Source organism: Varanus komodoensis, unplaced genomic scaffold, assembly GCF_004798865.1.
Source record: "Varanus komodoensis strain SLA01 unplaced genomic scaffold, ASM479886v1 scaffold20_1, whole genome shotgun sequence".
NCBI classification, from domain to species: domain Eukaryota; kingdom Metazoa; phylum Chordata; class Lepidosauria; order Squamata; family Varanidae; genus Varanus; species Varanus komodoensis.
The window spans coordinates 12,878,457-12,895,277 of record NW_025335587.1 but is presented as its reverse complement, the minus strand read 5'-3'; the positions used below and the strand labels follow the sequence as shown (position 1 = coordinate 12,895,277).

General features: G+C 47.6%; 1 protein-coding gene across 1 annotated transcript in view; it reads right to left on the bottom strand.

The window, feature by feature from the left end:
* The window catches only part of SPNS2 (sphingolipid transporter 2), a 113,910-nt gene continuing 97,089 nt past the window's right edge, over positions 1-16,821 (bottom strand). Inside the window, exons 14-15 of the mRNA XM_044430365.1 lie at positions 5,142-5,188; positions 1-2,199 (exon numbers count right to left, since the gene is read on the bottom strand). The gene's annotated coding sequence lies outside the window, so the exon portion shown is untranslated. The remainder of the gene's footprint in view (positions 2,200-5,141; positions 5,189-16,821) is intronic.

Below are 16,821 nucleotides of genomic sequence, written 5' to 3'. Positions count from 1 at the left end.
TCTGTTTAAATACATTTTATTCCTTAATTTACATAACAATTTATGTATATATATTTTATATATTTATAGATCTATTTGACTTTATCTTATATTCTGAGACTCATAATCAATGTCACAGCTCTTTAAAAAATAAAATAGCTATCTGTTGTCTCTTTAGTTTTTGTTTTGCTTCTGAAAGAAAATCAGAAAACTATTTTGAGTCCTGCCTTGTATAACAAGAAAAAACATACGTCACACTTCTGTCCCTTTCACGTTGATAACGTGATTCTTAAGTGTCTTTTTTTTTTTTACAAAAATTAGAAAGCAAATGACAAATCCCATCATCGGGGGCTTAGAAAAGCTGGGAACGGGGTGGGGGTGTCAAGATTAGCTTCAAGAGGATGCTTGAATATGAATTAATCTTTAATTCTATAAGCGGAGAGTGCGCTTTTCTAATGCTCTGCTGGAGCCGGACTTCAGAACCAGACAACCGAATCTTCATAACCCTGTTAGCAATTCAGTCCATCCTCGTGTCTCTTCATCCCTGCGAATCAGAAAGTGTTTCTGTGCAAGTTTAGACAGAAAAGGCAGAGGTTGCCGAGGGTGCCAGACCATCTTTTCTACCTGCGCTCACCTGCAGCCTCGCCGGATGCGGCCTTTCCCCCGTTCTCTTGGGTAAAGAGTTCGGTGTAGCCTAGAAACTGGCTCACAGGTTCTTTTGCACGCTTTTAACTGCAGGCAACCCGGCTGAACTCTTGCTAACTCGAGTCTCTTGTGTGCTTAGTTGCCCTGGAACTGTAGCGCCAATGCAACTCGGAGCAGAAGAGGAGAGAAATGTCTCCCTTCTACCGCAGAGATGGACTGCGCTCAAGCAGCCCTGGGCAACGGGCCGTTTTCTCTGGCCCAAAATGAGACTAACTCCCAAGCTGGAACCTGTGCCTTTAAAAAGCAGTGGGGGGTTCAGGGCGAGGTCTGCCGGGACTCCGGGGCTTCAGCAGATGCCCGAGCATGGTGAGTGCTGCTCCCAGCCCCTTCCGCCACTAAGAACAGGCAGCAGCCGTCACTTGCTTACGCCGCCCACTGGAAAGGGCGGAAGATGCTCTTTGGAGACCTGCCCCATCTCCGGGAATGGCTGCTTGCAACGAACGAGCCGCGGGTGAGGGCTGGTCAAAACCCGCATGTGCTGGAGGGGGCCGGCTGGGTGGGAATGCCCAGCATCCCTCTTCTTCCTTTCTGCCTCCTTGACTGCGTTGCCACAGGCCACCGGGAGCCCGTTTTTTCTCGCTGGCAATTCAGCCTGTTCTGCCACCCTCTTTTTGCGGATAGGGGCCACAGCTCTGTCCTGAACGGGGGGGGGGGGGGGGAGACACAATTTGAGAGCTCAGGGTGGTACATTAACATCACTTTTGCTAAAACAAGCGCCTCGAATTAGCAGCAAAATACTTCTGCGCCTGATGAAAGTACAGAACTGAATTCGAGGCGGTTCCCCTTGGCTTTCCCCGAGATGAACAAGAAAGCAAACAGCACCCATCTTCTTTTGCACTGAGACAAGCGACGTCCTTGAAAAACAGCAGTGTCTAGCCACTGATTTTTCTGCTCCGGAGGACTGCAAGCAGTTAATCCACTCAAGTTGTCTTGGTCGGCTTTTTAGTGTCACTTCTCCCCACCCCTGAAAATGCTTAAAATTCCTGGCCTCCCCAGGGGAAATTTAAGCACTGAATTTGCGTCCACGCTGGTCCAAGCACAAACCCTCTGGTGGGTTCGAGGTAGTTCCACCAGGACACTGCTAGTGCAAACGACACCCTTAAATATCGAAAGCAAACTCTCATCCCTCAAGTCCAACCTTCTCGGCTTTCTGCAGAAAGAAATATCCTATGGTGCGATTAAGTAAGTAATAATATTAATGATAACAACAACGATAATAAAACTGAAGCAGGGTTCTGCAAAGAGGAGGCAAATCTTCGCAGCTCCGTCTGGGATGGCGTCTCTGGGGTTGCCGACAAAAGCAGCGGCGTTCGGTCACGTTGGCGGAGTGTGACGTGGTATATACAGAAGGGTCCCTCTGGAAGGGAGGGCTTGCTTCTGCAGACCACCAAACGCAGACTTCATCTCGAACTCTTGGCCTCGGAGGGAGGGATGCTGACTTCCTGCGAACCACTGGTTCTTTCCTGGCAAGGCCTTCCGCCACAACACGGGGTCCTTCATCGTTTCCAACGTCAGCTGCGAGGGGGGAAACAAAAGTGGGTTGTCAGGGTGGTCGACAAGGCACACAGGCCTGAACAGAGGGGCATTCGGCTGCGTCTGCCCCATCCTTTGTACCAGCTCGGACCAGTAAAGTGAACATGGCCAGAATCCAATGGCTGACAGGACTGGGCCTCAGAAGCACTCAGTTTTCTGCAGAAAGCGTCCCTTGGGCCTGTAGGAGTGACTGCATTGTGCATTTAAAGCACAGTTCCAGCGGCATCTTGCCCTTTCTTACTCGAAAGCAAAAGGCTGTTGAACCAATTTGAAAAGATTTTAATGGAATCATAGCTTGTCTGCTAGCAGATGAACGGATCCAAGTTACGACGACAAAGGCAGAAGCCTCTTCTTAATGCTCTCAGTAGTTGATCACTTTTTATTAAACGCACGTTTCTCCGCGACCTCTGTAGAGCGGCCTTTCGGAGATGTACATTGGCATACATGTTGGATTTCTTGCCATTTCGTGAGCACAACATGCCAGTCCCTAGTCAAAGGGCCGAGCCTTCTTTAACAGTCCCACAGAGGGTGCAGAAGTAACTAAAAACCAACACATCCCGCGGAAGAAACGCAATACCCATGGAGGCACAGCTTCTCTCTTGCAAATTAAAACTAGCCATTAGCAGTCCGTCAGCTGAAGCAGAGGGGCACAATCTTTTGGCCTGGAGAGCCGCATCTAGGGCCAGCTGAGAGCGTGTTTGCACGTAAGTGTGCACACGTTCACACACTCTTCCCAGACATGGATATATTCCCTCTCCCTGCCTGTTGAGATCTAGGGATTGTGCAAAGACAGAGGAGGAAGCTCTGTGTCGCCCAGTAGCTTCCACCAAGATGGTGGTTCCCCTGTTGCAGGTTCACCGCAGGGAAGAGGTGGTCTTGGAAGCCGGGGAAAGTGCCTCGCAGCTGAGAGGCGTGGCACACACGGGACTGCCAAGGCCCCTGGCTGCATCACTGCGCACCCCCACTAACTAAACCTATAGCTGATGGATGGCCCCATTAAATAATAATAGTAACAACAACAACAACACCAACAACAATATTGCTGTACATGCCATGAGCAGAGCTGGCTGGAGCTGGGGGTCAGACGAGATGGCCCGGGTGACCCCTTCTGACTTGCTCTGTTTCTATTATTATTATTATTATTATTATTTTATTATTATTACTACTACTACTACTATTGTGTCATTACATTTCTAGATTGCCCACAGCCAAACATTGTAAGTCCCCCATCCAGATTTCAACCAGGCCCAACCCTGCTTAGCTTCCAAGATAAGGCAGGATCGGGCACCTCAAGCTATACAGAAGCTATATTAAAGCATTCCTCGTTATTTTTTCATGGGCTGCTTAATGTTCAACTTTGTAGTGGCTGCACCCAAAAGGCGGTATCCTGTGGATTAACTTAAAACGCTTCCAGGTAACTATTTTCACAATAATAAAAAATGAAGAGGAAGGTTCTAAGGTACAGTCACTGCTGGCAGAATTAGAATCCCGTCTTCTTTTTTCTGCAGTATGAAAAATGCAACTCCACCTTTTGGACCTCCCGGTTTGGACTCCCCAGGTAGAGAGAAGTCTCCATTCTGCAACGATGTGAGCCCCCGCCCCCACAGCACTGCCATGTCCTGCACCCCCCAGAAGCCCTAGAGGCAACGTTCCAACAAGTGGGTGTGAAAACTTTTAGCCACATGCTTATTGATTTCATTGGCATTAAATCTTCTGAAAAATGCACGCAAATTCTTCAAGGCTGGTGGTTGGACTGCATCCAGTTACAAAAGGAATTAGCCACATACAGAAAACTATTGTTTGAGGAGTTTTCCACTTCGGGTTGTAGAAACGAGAGCTTTATACACCATGAATGGGAAGAAGAGCTCCTTCCAGGTGCCTGGGGAGGGCCAGGTGTGAGTCCCGTCAGTGCCACTCTGAAAGATAACCCGATCTCCAGAGTTGCAGTGGAGAGAACCCCCCTCCCCCCTCCCAGCATCTTTCAAAGTTGGGGAACAGTTCCGAGAGGACTGTCTCTAAACCCAGGGGGGGTCACAGTTACAGATGTGTGAGGAATCTAGTCTGAAGGTGGGAAACTGTTAAATCCTGCTGGCTTGGCTCCCGGCACTCCGGACCACTTTCTTTCTGCCCTAACTTAACCTTGCATTTGTGGGGATGTCTGGCTGGAGGCAAGTTCCAGGGGAGTTTTGCTTTGTACATGTGACTTATGTTTTTTTCCATAATTTGTGCAAAGAAACCGCTCGAGTTTCTGAGCATTTGTGGACTTGATTTCAGCTCGGCTCATTTCCCGGCCAGGGGCAAGTGTGGGAAAGAAGTCTAGTCATTCCAACTAGATCTTCGATTCCAACTAGATCTTCATACCTCTAGTCATAATGGCAAGGTTGAAATGTACAGGTAATTCCCATTTTTAAAGCCATTCTGGAGTCACACGCCCGCAAAATAGGCATGAAACAGATGGCACTTGATGACAAATGTTTGACTTAAAGACACAAAGGAAGAGTCTGGGAGTCCAACCTAGTTCGTCTCACATGCTTGGCTCGGTCCAACCACATCTCCAAGCTTGGTAATTTGGGTATCCAATCAGGGTATTGATTCACACTCTGGTTGTGTTTGAATGATTATGTCCTGGCTAAAGAAGTTACCCTTTCCAGCAGTGCCAGCATCACACCAGAAGCTCTTCCGTTAACAACAGATTCCCAGTTCATCCAAACCACAGTGCCCGGCTTTGGAAGAAGCCAGGATATTAAACCAGCTTCAAAACATGGCTTACTATCCTGGTTTCTTCCAAAGCTGTTAACTTCCTGGCTTGTTTGTTCTTTTCTGAGAAGGGGCTCTGTGTGGAAAAGGGTAATTTCGCTTTTGGTTTCACAATCTTCTAATCTGCACACACGAAACGGGTTCCCCTCACTGTCTGAGTTACTCACCGCCTTAGACTTTCACAATGGCTGGAGGCACCATAAGTTGGTTGACCCTGGAGAGGAAGGAAAGATGGCACCATCAAGCTCCAAAGCTGCTTTCCAGAGACACACACCCACACCCAAACAGCAACTCCCAGACGTCTTTCCAGATGTGCTGTAAAAGAAGCTACCCATAGGCCTTCCACATTGGCTGAACCAATCTGTCCCCAGACACCTCCCTTGGACCCTGGCAGGTTCCCTGTCCTCCAAATTTTTATTTCTTAATTTAAAAAATACATAAATTGGGAGACTAGCAGGCCACTAGTAATCTCTAATCCTCATCTTTGTTGGGAATCCAAAGAGTGACTTCATATTTTGGAGCCACCCAGGGACTCCAGTGGAGTTGGGGGTGGCATATATAATGCATAAACAAACAAACCTGTCTCCATTTCTTAGAGAAATCGCGTTCTTTTCATCGCACCAGTTTGCCTTCCAGAAAATGAGTGTTGTCTGCCCACCCTGATGGCCAAGCCCTCCTCGGCAGCCATGTTGTGAGAACGCCCACAACACACAATTCTAAGGGTGCCCACCAGGCCAAAACAGGGTGGAATCCCTGAATCAAAGCAAAGCCGTTCCTTTGTGAGAGGGAAAGGGTGGCTGTCATAAATGTTGACAGCTGTGCTTTGGCTAATGGACACCCCAAATGCTGGACATCCACCACTGTCCAAAGAAGCACACATATCTCACTCCCAAAGGAACATCTTTGAAATTAAAGAATCCATGGAGACCACACTGAACAAGTATCTCAAATTCCAGGCATCTGATCTGAGAGATCTGATAATTCTGTCTGTCTGTCTGTCTGCCTGTCTATTCCCTTCCTTTATTAGTATCCATTCATTCATTTTATATTCATTCCTTTATTTTTATTTATTCATTCCTTTTGTGAGATGTGTCGAATCCTTTTCTGAAGTGTGCTACCCACACTCTTGGCAGATAGAAGAGAATGTTTTAGAAAAGCAACGCAGCAAAAACAAAGGCAGCATCTACTGAACGAGGCTGCAAATAAAAATTAAACGACAAGGCCATACAGGACTCCCACAGATACCCAGCACAGAAACAAGAGAAAGCAGATCACTAGGTTGGAAATCCAGAATGAGAAGCTGAAAAAAAAAATAAAATAAAGGACTTAAAATGAAAGCCGAATCGTCAAGGAAAACAGAAGGTTTTGAAAAGAAATTAGAATACGTGAAGCCTGGTGCACATGCTCACACATTTGGGGCACAATTCAAAGAAGCCTGGGCTCTGGACTGTGGGCATTCCCAAGAATGGCCTTCTCTGCAGCCGCAGTTCTCTGGGAGCTGCAAACTGGCACATCGGGAACAGGTCCAACGGGACACAGCTGCTCCACGCTCAGCGTCAGGTCATGGGAACCCTGCGCTCTCTTCCTCTCCCATCTCAGGTGTTCAGTGCTGAATGAGAACAGGGGTCCATTTGTGGGTGGGGGGCACGGCGAGTCGGTCTCTCACCCAGAAGAAGCCTCCCTGACCAGCCCTGGTCCAGGAGAGAGCCCGATGGATCCAACTGGACAAGCTCAGGTGAGGTCTAGCAACCCCCCAGCCCAAACCGGGAAACATCTCGGCTTATTCCAAGCCGGTCCTCTCCAGACTTCATCTCCTCCCAGGCGGGGATGCAGTGTGGCTTGGATCCCCACTTATCCAAGGCATATGGAAGCGAGGGGGGTGCCAAAATGCTTTCGCCTGCCTGGACAGAGGAACATCTTTAGCTGGGAGAAGCGAATTTGCGGCCTGGAGAATATCTCTGGCTGGTGTGTCGCATCTCACTCTTCCCAAAGGATGGGATATTTTACAGGGGAACGAACCGCTGGGGCAGTTTTCCTGTGCAAACTTCAATGAAGGCAATTCGGGCTGGGTAAAAGCACAAGGGTTGTTTCAATTTGTCCTGTCCTCACATTCCAAAAGCACCTGCATTTTCCCAAGATTACAGGTGTTTTCGTTCCTCAAAAGGACGATGAGGAGGCAACCAGCTATCTGCTTTTTCCTGCTGGAATAGGCCTACCCTCCCTTGTTCACGAATCAAGAAGAAAGATAAGTCCTTGAAATAGGGGAAAACATCCTTTTTTCACTGACGCCTTCTTCAAGTTTTGTTTTGTTTTCTTTTCTTTTGGAGAGACCATCTTATTTCCCCCCTCCACAAATCACGATCAGAGATTCTCTGCAGAAGGAATGACTAAAACCTTTGCAACCTTTGTAAGCTTCTATAACGAAGGGTGTTTATAACAGCTGCTATTTTGTCCTAGCCCACATGCTCCAAAATGAGTCATTCAATATTTTTAAAGGATGCCAAAAAAAGAAAGAAATAAAGAAAGAAACTAATTTGATGCTATGCAAGTGGAGAACCTCCGGGTGTGTTTGCACTTCGGTTCCCTTTCTGCTGGTAAACTGCTGCTTTCAGTCCTCTTGCTCTGCTCTTGCTCCTTTCCCAGAGTGGGTTGGTTGGTTTCCAACATACAACCCTGCAGTGCTGGCTCTATTTCTATGGCTGAATGGAGTTGTAAGCAAGATTGTGTCCATGAGGAAGAAGAACCCTGGCTACATCAGAACTTCAGTGCCCACAAATTCAAAGACAAATGGAAAAGCCATCCAAACCGATCTTCCTTTGATCCTCTCTGGAAATGAATGCAGGCAAGCTGGGATGGGTTCAGAGAAGGGCACTGAGGATGATCAAAGCCCAGTGAGGAGAGATTGGAAGAGCTGGGCATGTTTTGCCTGGAGCGGGGACTGGAGAGCATTCTGCGAGTACTTGAAAGGCTGTCAAAAAGGCAGAAGAACAGAATTTCTTCTCCATCATCCCAGAGTGCAGGACACGGAATACCGGGCACAAATTGCACTAAGCCAATTTCCAGCTGGACATCAGGAAAAGTTTCCTGACCGCTAGAGCAGTACAACTGTGGAGCCCAAGACCTAGGGAGGTGGTGGGCTCTCCCAGCCTGGAGGCATTCAAGACGCAACTGGACAATGATCTGACAGGGGTGGCTCAACTGGGAGTCTCGCCCTGAGCAGGGCACTGAACCTGGTGGCCTTCCAGCTCTATCATTCTGTGATTCTGTGCATGGGACATGCAAATGTCCCCGTTTGTTCATTTCGTACAGCTTCCCACTGGAAAAACAAGCTAGGGATCTATGTATAGGCTGCAGAAAGGTCACAGAAGGAAGAGAGTGCCTGCCATTGTGTAATGGTAAAAAGCCTGGAAGCCAAGCCCGATCAGGAGAAGTTGAAAGAACTGGGTAGGTTTAACCTTGAAAAGACAAAGCAGAGGCAAAATATCTGGAGGGCTGTTCCGCAGAAGTTGTGGCAGATTTATCTTTAATTTAGATGCCAGGAAGGACTTCCTGACAGTTAGGACCCCCAGGTATGGAATGGGCTTCCACGGGAGGTGGTTGAGGCCCCATCGCTGAGGGTGTCCAAGGACAGGCTGGACATGCACATGGTAGGCATGGATGGATTGTCCCATTAAATAATAATAGTTACAACAGCAACATTATTGCTAGACACACACATTGCAGGCATGTCATGAGCAGAGCTGGCTGGAGCCGGGGGTCAGACTAGATGGCCCGGGAGACCCCTTCTGTTTCTCTGTTTCTATCTTTGTGGCTCCAGAAAGCAGGACTGGGGCAACTGCAAGCTGGTTTTGGCCAAGTCTTTTCAGGAATGTCCAAACGATAAGAGCCAATCAACAGCCACGGACTTTTGGAAGACACCGAACGGCTATTCGCCAGGAATGCTTTGGCGCATCCAACATCAGGCAGAGGGCTGAACTAGATGGCTTGCGAGGTTGCTTCCAACTCTACCATTTTAGAAAATGGACTAAAAGGAAAGCTCCACTGAGCTTTATTTAGCAATAGGGAATCACCTGTACATTTTTAAAAAACTTCTCTGTGAAATGGAGCCCTTTCAGCTTTTCTGCATGGAGATTTTAACTTGCCCCTTTTCCTGGGCTCCTGTTTCTGGAGTCTTTGCAGGATTAAGATCAGCTCCTTTACACATTTTTTTTCTGGTGGCTTCCTTTCTCTGCCCTTCTTTTTTTTCCAGGACACAACCACGAGGGGCTGCTGAAGTATAGCAGAACTGTGCAAATATAGGAGGGTTTCAAACCATCATTTGCAGATATACCAGAGTTGCCTTGTTGGAAAAATTAAAACATTAACATGATTGCAAGGAACAAGAGTGGCTCTGGAAAACAACGGTGTTATATAAAGCACTTGTAAAGTACAGTGAGTGAAGAATCAAGAACGCACAAGAAATGCCTTGTTTGGGAAGGCTATTTGTCTTATTGTCTGAAATCACGCAGGCCTGATTTGCAAATATCATGCAATCTGGACTGAAAACACTAAAGTTACAGGCAGAATGAATGAACAGACACAACTCAAATGAAAAGGTGAACTTTGGAGTTGGTCTCAACCAGTTGAAAGCTGCTGAAGCGGGCACAGGATTGCAGTAGAAGATATGGCTAATATGCGTTCATTATTTAAATGACAAATTAGCTGCAAATGGGTATCTCTTGTCTTTGGTTTTTTCTGAACTGCAGTACTTGAGCCGTTTCTGTTCATTGAAGCTGAATATCCCTTGTTTTGGAAAATTGAAAAATTTTGTTGGCACAGTAAGAGAAATAAAAATGACACGATTGCTGAGAATCATACAAGCTCGCTCAATTCTTCAGTGGTTTTTAGTCTGTGAAATGGTTTGGTTTATTTTTTTTTAAGGTCTGATTTAATGGATTAACCAGCAAAATGTTGCAGTGCTAAAAATGAAGGACGGTGATCATTTGGTTCAGGAGGAAAAACAGGCTGATGGCTGGGCTAAAAATATTCCATCCAGGCACAGATTGCTTGATGCACCATGACAACAGCCGTGGGGCTTGGCGCGAGCTGGCTCCTGCGTGATGCACGAAGGAAAGGCCTCCGATGGGGAGACTGCTTAAAAATGAAAACGTACTTGTCAGATGCTGTTCCACTTGCAGGGTCAGCAAAAGAGGGGGATTCCAGGGCTTAAAAGGGCCTGGACAAATTCATCCATGGTGGTTTGACAGAACCTCCGCATCGCGGGAAATGAACAACACAGAGTATTGAAGCCTTTCCACGGATCCCTTGTCTGTATGAATTTCAAGTTGCTAGTCCTCACCGTGAAAGCCGGACCATGAAGGAAGCTGACGGGAAGAAAATGGATGTGTTTGAAATATGGTGCTAGAGGAACGTTTTGTGAACAGCCAGGACCAGCAGAAGAGATCAAAGCAAGCCAGAGCCTTCCTCAGATGCAAAAATGGCAAATGGAGGCTGTCCGACTTTGGGCACATCCTGCGAAGGCGAAACTCCCCGGAGGAGACCATCCTGCTCGGGCAAGTCGAAGGCAGGAGACCAAACGTGAGATGGATGGGCTTCATCAAGGAAGCCACGGCCTTGAACACAGAAGGACAGAACAGGGCTGCCCCGGATGGGACCCTGCGGGGACAACGTGGGCGTGTGCAGCAACGACAAAAGTCCTCGCAAGGAAAATCCATAGACTCAGAGGATAGCAGAGTTGGAAGGGGCCATGAAGGCCATCCAGTCCACCCCCCTGCTGGTGCAGGACACCAATTTATACCATCCCACTCAGGTGGCTGTCCAGTTGTGCCTTGAGTGTCTCCAGGGTGGGAGCGCCCCCCACCTCTCCAGGCAGCCGGTTCCACTGTCCTATTGCCCTGACAGTGAGGAAGCTTCTCCTGATGTCCAGCCTGAATCTGGGTTGCTGCAGCTTGACTTGATTCTTCCGTGTCCTGCACTCTGACACCAACAAGAGGAGATCTTGACCTTCCTCTTTGTGACAGCCTCTCAGGTACTTATAGAGGGATCTCAAGTCCCCCCTCAGTCTCTCTTCTCAACATGCCCAGTTCCCTCAGTCTCTCCTCGCAGGGCAGTGTTTCCAAGCTCTGGATCCTTTTTGTCACCCACTGCTGGACCCTTTCTAATTTTCCTGCATCTTTCTCAAATCTTGGTGCCCAGAACTGGACACGGTATTCCAGGAGCTGGCTGGTCATATTAGATGGCCCGGGAGACCCCTTCTGACTCGCTCTGTTTCTATGTTTCTATGTGATCTGACTAATGAGGAGTATAGAGGAACTACTACTTCTCGTGATTTGGAAGTCATACTTCTGTTAATGCATCCCAAAATAGCACTTGCCCTTTTGGCGGCTGCATCGCATTGTTGACTCATGTTTAGCCTGTTGTCCACAACTACTTTTTCTTGTTCATTTCTGCTGAGCCACTTATTCCCCATCTTGTATCGAAGCCTTTGGTTTCTTTTTCCTCGGTGGAGGACTTGGCACTTGTCCTTATTGAATATCATTAAATTTGCCCCACCTTATATCTTTTGTCTGGTCTTCCTTTATATCACATCCCTCCTTCCATTCTGGATAAACTCATATCCTGCTTGGACTCTTGTTTTCCCTACATTTCTCTCTTCAAAAAAGGTCTGTCAAGCTTTTACATTTTCCCACTGTCTAATTCAAGCACTGGACCTGTTTTGCTCCAACAGTTTTAAGAGGGGAAAATTCAGGCCAGCTATCTAGTTCCCTTTCCTCCCAGAGACATCTCGAGAGAATAAAAGCCAGCATCAAAAAGAGAGCAAAATCAATAGTGTTCAGTTCCATTCTCTCCAGGCAACAAAGTTTTAAAGGACAAACTGTTTAACGGCCCTCACTGAGCATCCAAGTCCTGGGATGCAAGAAAAACTTCAAAGATCAACCTGTCCTACCATTTCAGAAGACTGAGAGCAGGTGAGCTGAAAATGAGTGTGCATTATTCAAAATTTGCATCTGGACTATTTTAATAGTGAACTCACGAGCGTGTGAAGACAACACCATGCAGACAGAAAAGAAGACAGTTTGCACAAGCGTAAAAAAGCATTTAAAAAGCTTCCGAGGAAAACAAAGAACCAAAAGGGAACACCCGGCACACAGTCCGAGAAGAATAAGCTTGTTTGGTGGCTGCAGAATGTGGATGATGGTTGTGGGCAGGGCATGGAATCGAAAAGGGGCACAACGGACTGGCTGGCATCTTCAGCTGGATTTGGCAGTGAGGGCTGCTCCAAACCCCACTCGAATTTTACTGTTCATGGGTGACTCTGACCCAAGTCATACTCAGCCTAGTATACCTTACAGGGTTGTTTCTAAGGTCAAACGGGGCAGATTATCCTGACACAGTATCCCCAGCCATAGAAAGCTGGCATGTTAATTTTCTGACCTACTAGCTTTCTATGTGCAAGGATCTGTCTTTCATGCATGCAAGCCTTACCCCTTTCCCAGCTGCACTCTGAAGGGGTGCATGTCCGACACAAGCTCCTCTACCTCAAAGAGGACTAGTACCATGGCTTTTTAATTCAGTATGACAAAATCACCACTGCCCATCTCAGTCCTACAAGAAGTGTCAGGACTGGGGCTGAGGGATGCGTCTTTCTCTGTTCTGTGTCAGTTTTTCATGTGCCTAAAACTCTGTTCTGTTCTGGAATGATGCCCATTTAATGTACATTTAAATATGCATTTTCCCCCCACACACAAATGTGCGATCTTCTGGTATGCACTTTATAATTAAATATATTTTGACACATTTTTGGAGCTGAGAACTGCATCTCAAAATTCAGGAAAGGGCAAAAAGCAGATAACTGTGCTCTAAATACAAATGAGTGTCTACCTGGTCAGAATCTAATTTCGATGCTTAATTTTAAGATTCCCAGTCCTTATTATCTCCATCCTGGCAATGAATTTAACCATGTGAGTTGAATGGAATTGCCAGGCATGTTCAAGGATGAGCTGCTCTTCAGGTTTTGAAGATGGGGAGATAACTGACAGCCCGATCACATCTTAATCAGCCTGAAACAAATTTGGCCTTAATCAGCCTGAAACAAATTCACCTTCTAAGCATCCGTGCTAATTGCTTTTACACGATACATTTATCATGGCTTTTCCATGCTAGCAAAACCTGCCCAAACTCTCCATGCATTTCTGTCCCAAGATTATCTGTGCATATTTGTCAAGTTTCCTTCCCTGGGTTGCAGCTTTGGTGCTGCAACCAGGGAGCTGAGGCAGATGGATTTGATGTTTGAACCCAAAATGTAGAACTGCATTTATTTATTTAAAGCTTTTGTATACCATCCTTAATTAAAAAGTCCCAGGACAGTACTACAATTAAATAAAGTACAGCATCAGAGGACAAAATTCAAATAAAACCCAATCTTAAAACACTTTACCACTTAAAATATTGGGAAAATAAAAAGGTTTTTTGGCTGTATCCTGAACATGCATGAAGGAAATCAATGCCTTGTTGCATAAATGAAGGACCAGTTCCGACATCACAATCTCAGTCCAATAAACCATGGTTTGTCCTCATTCATATCCTAACATGCAACCGATGTAACAGTAAACCATGACTAATGAAAACCCAGACATCCTGCATTAAGGTGAGCAAGAGATAGGAGCATAATGAGGACTAGAAAATTTTCTTCCGTCCAAATAGATTGTCTCTGACCATTGGCTTAGCTGGCTGGGGCTGAGGGACACTCCAGCCACCTTGCGAGGGTCACAACTGGCTCAATTGGGCCAAGATGGTTTTGGGGGAACTGAGTCAAACAGAGAAAGCCAAGCAGGTACAGTTCAACCCAGTCTTTTCCCTGACAAAAACGGCCAATCCAAAGAGCAAGCTCCAAAGCCCATTTCAACGGCTCAGACCTGGACATGACTGGGGACCAGGAGATTTGCAGCTTCGCTTTTTCCAGGTTGCAAATGCCCAGTAGCTGCACTCATGTGTCAAAACATTCATCTGAGTTCCCACCACAAAGGAACTTAGTTCCCACCAGTCAACATGCAAACAGGGCCTTTTGGGTGGCGGCTCCCTTCCAGTGGAACGCCTTCCCAAAGGAGTTTAGCTTTTCTCCATTTCCATTGCCCTTTAGGTGGGCCATTTAAGCTCTGCCAGGTTTTTCATAAAAGTTGATTCTATTTATCTGGGGGGTCTTAAGGGTAGGATGTCCCTTAAATGCTCTTGTGCACTGTATCACGACTATATTGACAGAAGTCATCCTGGGCACGCCTTTTGTAACTGACAGGCAGTGTAGGAAAGTTTTGTCAGCCAATCCTGCTTGTCTCAGTATTTGCTCGGCAGGGAAGGGGATCCATCTTTCCATCAGCTCCTGTTTTGGGCCAAGTTGCTGGCATACAAAGCAATGTTTCCTCATTCCAGGTGAGATTCCAGGTCCGGCAATGGGAAACGCCTCCTTCCCCCGGTCTGGGCAGGCTTAGGAACAAGATGCCCAGGTCAGTCCGTTAGCAAAGCCAGCCTCCCAGCTCCTGTCCCGATGAATCGCTTTGATCTAACATGTATGTGCTGAAGCATATTCCAAACTGATGTCCCCAAACCAGTGAAACCATTGCCGTTCCATGCTATAAAGTCAGGATCAAACTGGGGAATCCTGATTCTTGATTCCAGTTACAACTTTAGAGCCTCATAAAAGCTTCTGCAAAAGGAATTACCACTCTTTTCTATACTCTGCAAGCTTTCTCTTTCTCGTATTTTTCCAGCTACCAATAAAAACAATTCTCATCTACTCTGCGCGCAGGGAAAATCGAGGAAACTGATTTTGTCAAAGTGCCGTCTCCCTGCCTTTGAGAAAGGTTTGAAGGCTCAGCCTTTGTGCCCAGCCCATGTCCAAGAAGCAAAGAGGAACCACCTTAGAGCATATTTCCAGGGTCATCCCCCACAAGTTTGCAAGCATGGAGCACACCAGCCAACCTGCCGTGCCTCCAAGCCCTTTTCCAGGATACTCCATTCCATGCACTTTCCCCATTGTGTCCTCCCCACCTCAAGAACGAGCCAGCATTTCCTGGCCTCCAAGGACACACATTTCCTCACTCGGCTGTCCTTGGGATCCTGCCCCCTCCCAGAATTCCCCCCCTCAAAGATTATTTTGTACCTATTTTATACCTCCTCCTCGCACCTGGGAAGACAGTTTTAGAAACATAGAAACGGAGTGAGTCAGAAGGGGCCTCCCAGGCCATCTAGTCTGGCCTCCGGCACCAGCCGGCTCTGCTCACAACATGCCCACCATGTGGACGTCCAGCCTGTCTTTGAACACCCTCACTGATGGGGCCTCAACCACCTCCTGGGGAAGCCCATTGCACACCCCTGGGGTCCTGGCTGTCAGGAAGTGCTTCCTGGCATCCAAATGGAACCTTGGCTCCCTGAGCTTGGCTCTGTTGGAGCGCGTCCTGCCTTCCTCTGCAGGGGAGAACAGGTCTCTACCCATCTCCATGTGACATCCCCTTACATACCTACATGTTGCCAACAGATCCCCTCTGAGTCGCCTCTTGAAGAGACCCAGTTCCCTCAGTCTCTCCTCATATGGCATCCCCTGCAAACCGGCCACCAACCTTGTGGCCCTGCGCTGCACTGACTCCAACCTGGCTATATCCTTCCTGTAATGAGGGGCCCAGAACTGAGCACAATACTCCAGTTGCAGGCGCACAGAGTCGTGTAGAGTGGTAGTAATGCCTCTCTTGATCTAGAAGCCACACTTCTGGCTATGCAACCAAGGATGGCGTTTGCCCTCTTGACCACCGCATCCCACTGCTGACTCATGTTCAGCCTGCAGTCGACCAGCACCCCGAGGTCCCTTTCACAAGTGCTGCTCTCCAGCCACTTGTCCCCTAACCTGTACATATGACAGCTATTCCTATGCCCCAAGTGCAAGACCTTGCACTTATCCACATTGAACACCATCCTGTTGTCTCCTGCCCACTTCCATAGTCTGTCCAGATCCTTTTGGATCTGGAGTAGCTGCTCCTCAGTTGTGGCCACTGCTCCAGTTTTAGTATCATCCGCGAATTTGATCAGCAGACTGTTCACCCCTTCTTCCATGTTTTAGCTCCCTACAGACCTGCGCTTTGAGAATTCACCCCGGAGGAGATCAAGCCCCTCGGCTTCACAAAAGTGGCTGCAATGCAGAAAACATTTCCAGGGATTTCCGTCGCTCCCAAGCTGTGGAAGTGGTCCCTGCAGCTTGGCTCCCCGTTGCAAACCGTGCCGTGTGAGCAACGCAGCCCTACTTCTCTTAGTGGCGCAGCGCAACCCGTCTCCCACGCTGTCCCGTCACCTGAGCGCTTCGGGTTTTGGGCAGTATAAACACGAAATGAACACATCATCCCGCATGCGACCGCAAGTGGCGGATTTAAAAAGAAGGGCCTATTTCTTGCAAGAAAGCCGATGGCGATGGTGGATGAGTGATCCAGTCCTTCCTCGTCTCCTGTGATTATTATATTTTTAGCACACTTTTAGCATGCCTCCAAGGAACTGAGGGCAGTGCTTCTGAATTTTTAGTCTCACAACACCCCTTTGGTGTAGGCGATGACAAGATGTGAGGAACAGCGCAGGCAGCTCTGCTTTGGAACCGGGACGAGACCCAATCCTTCCTTGTCTGCCGCTTTAACCACTATTCCTCACAGTGCAAATGTCACCAATGCAGGGGGGCTTGTAAGAGGACCCCTGTGGCCACACCGCAGACCAGAACAGTTACATCCATTAGATCTGCTGCCGGATGGCAGATTTTGCAACTGCGCAAACCAGATGGGAACGAAATGGGTCGCTTTGGACTCTGGAAGACGTGAG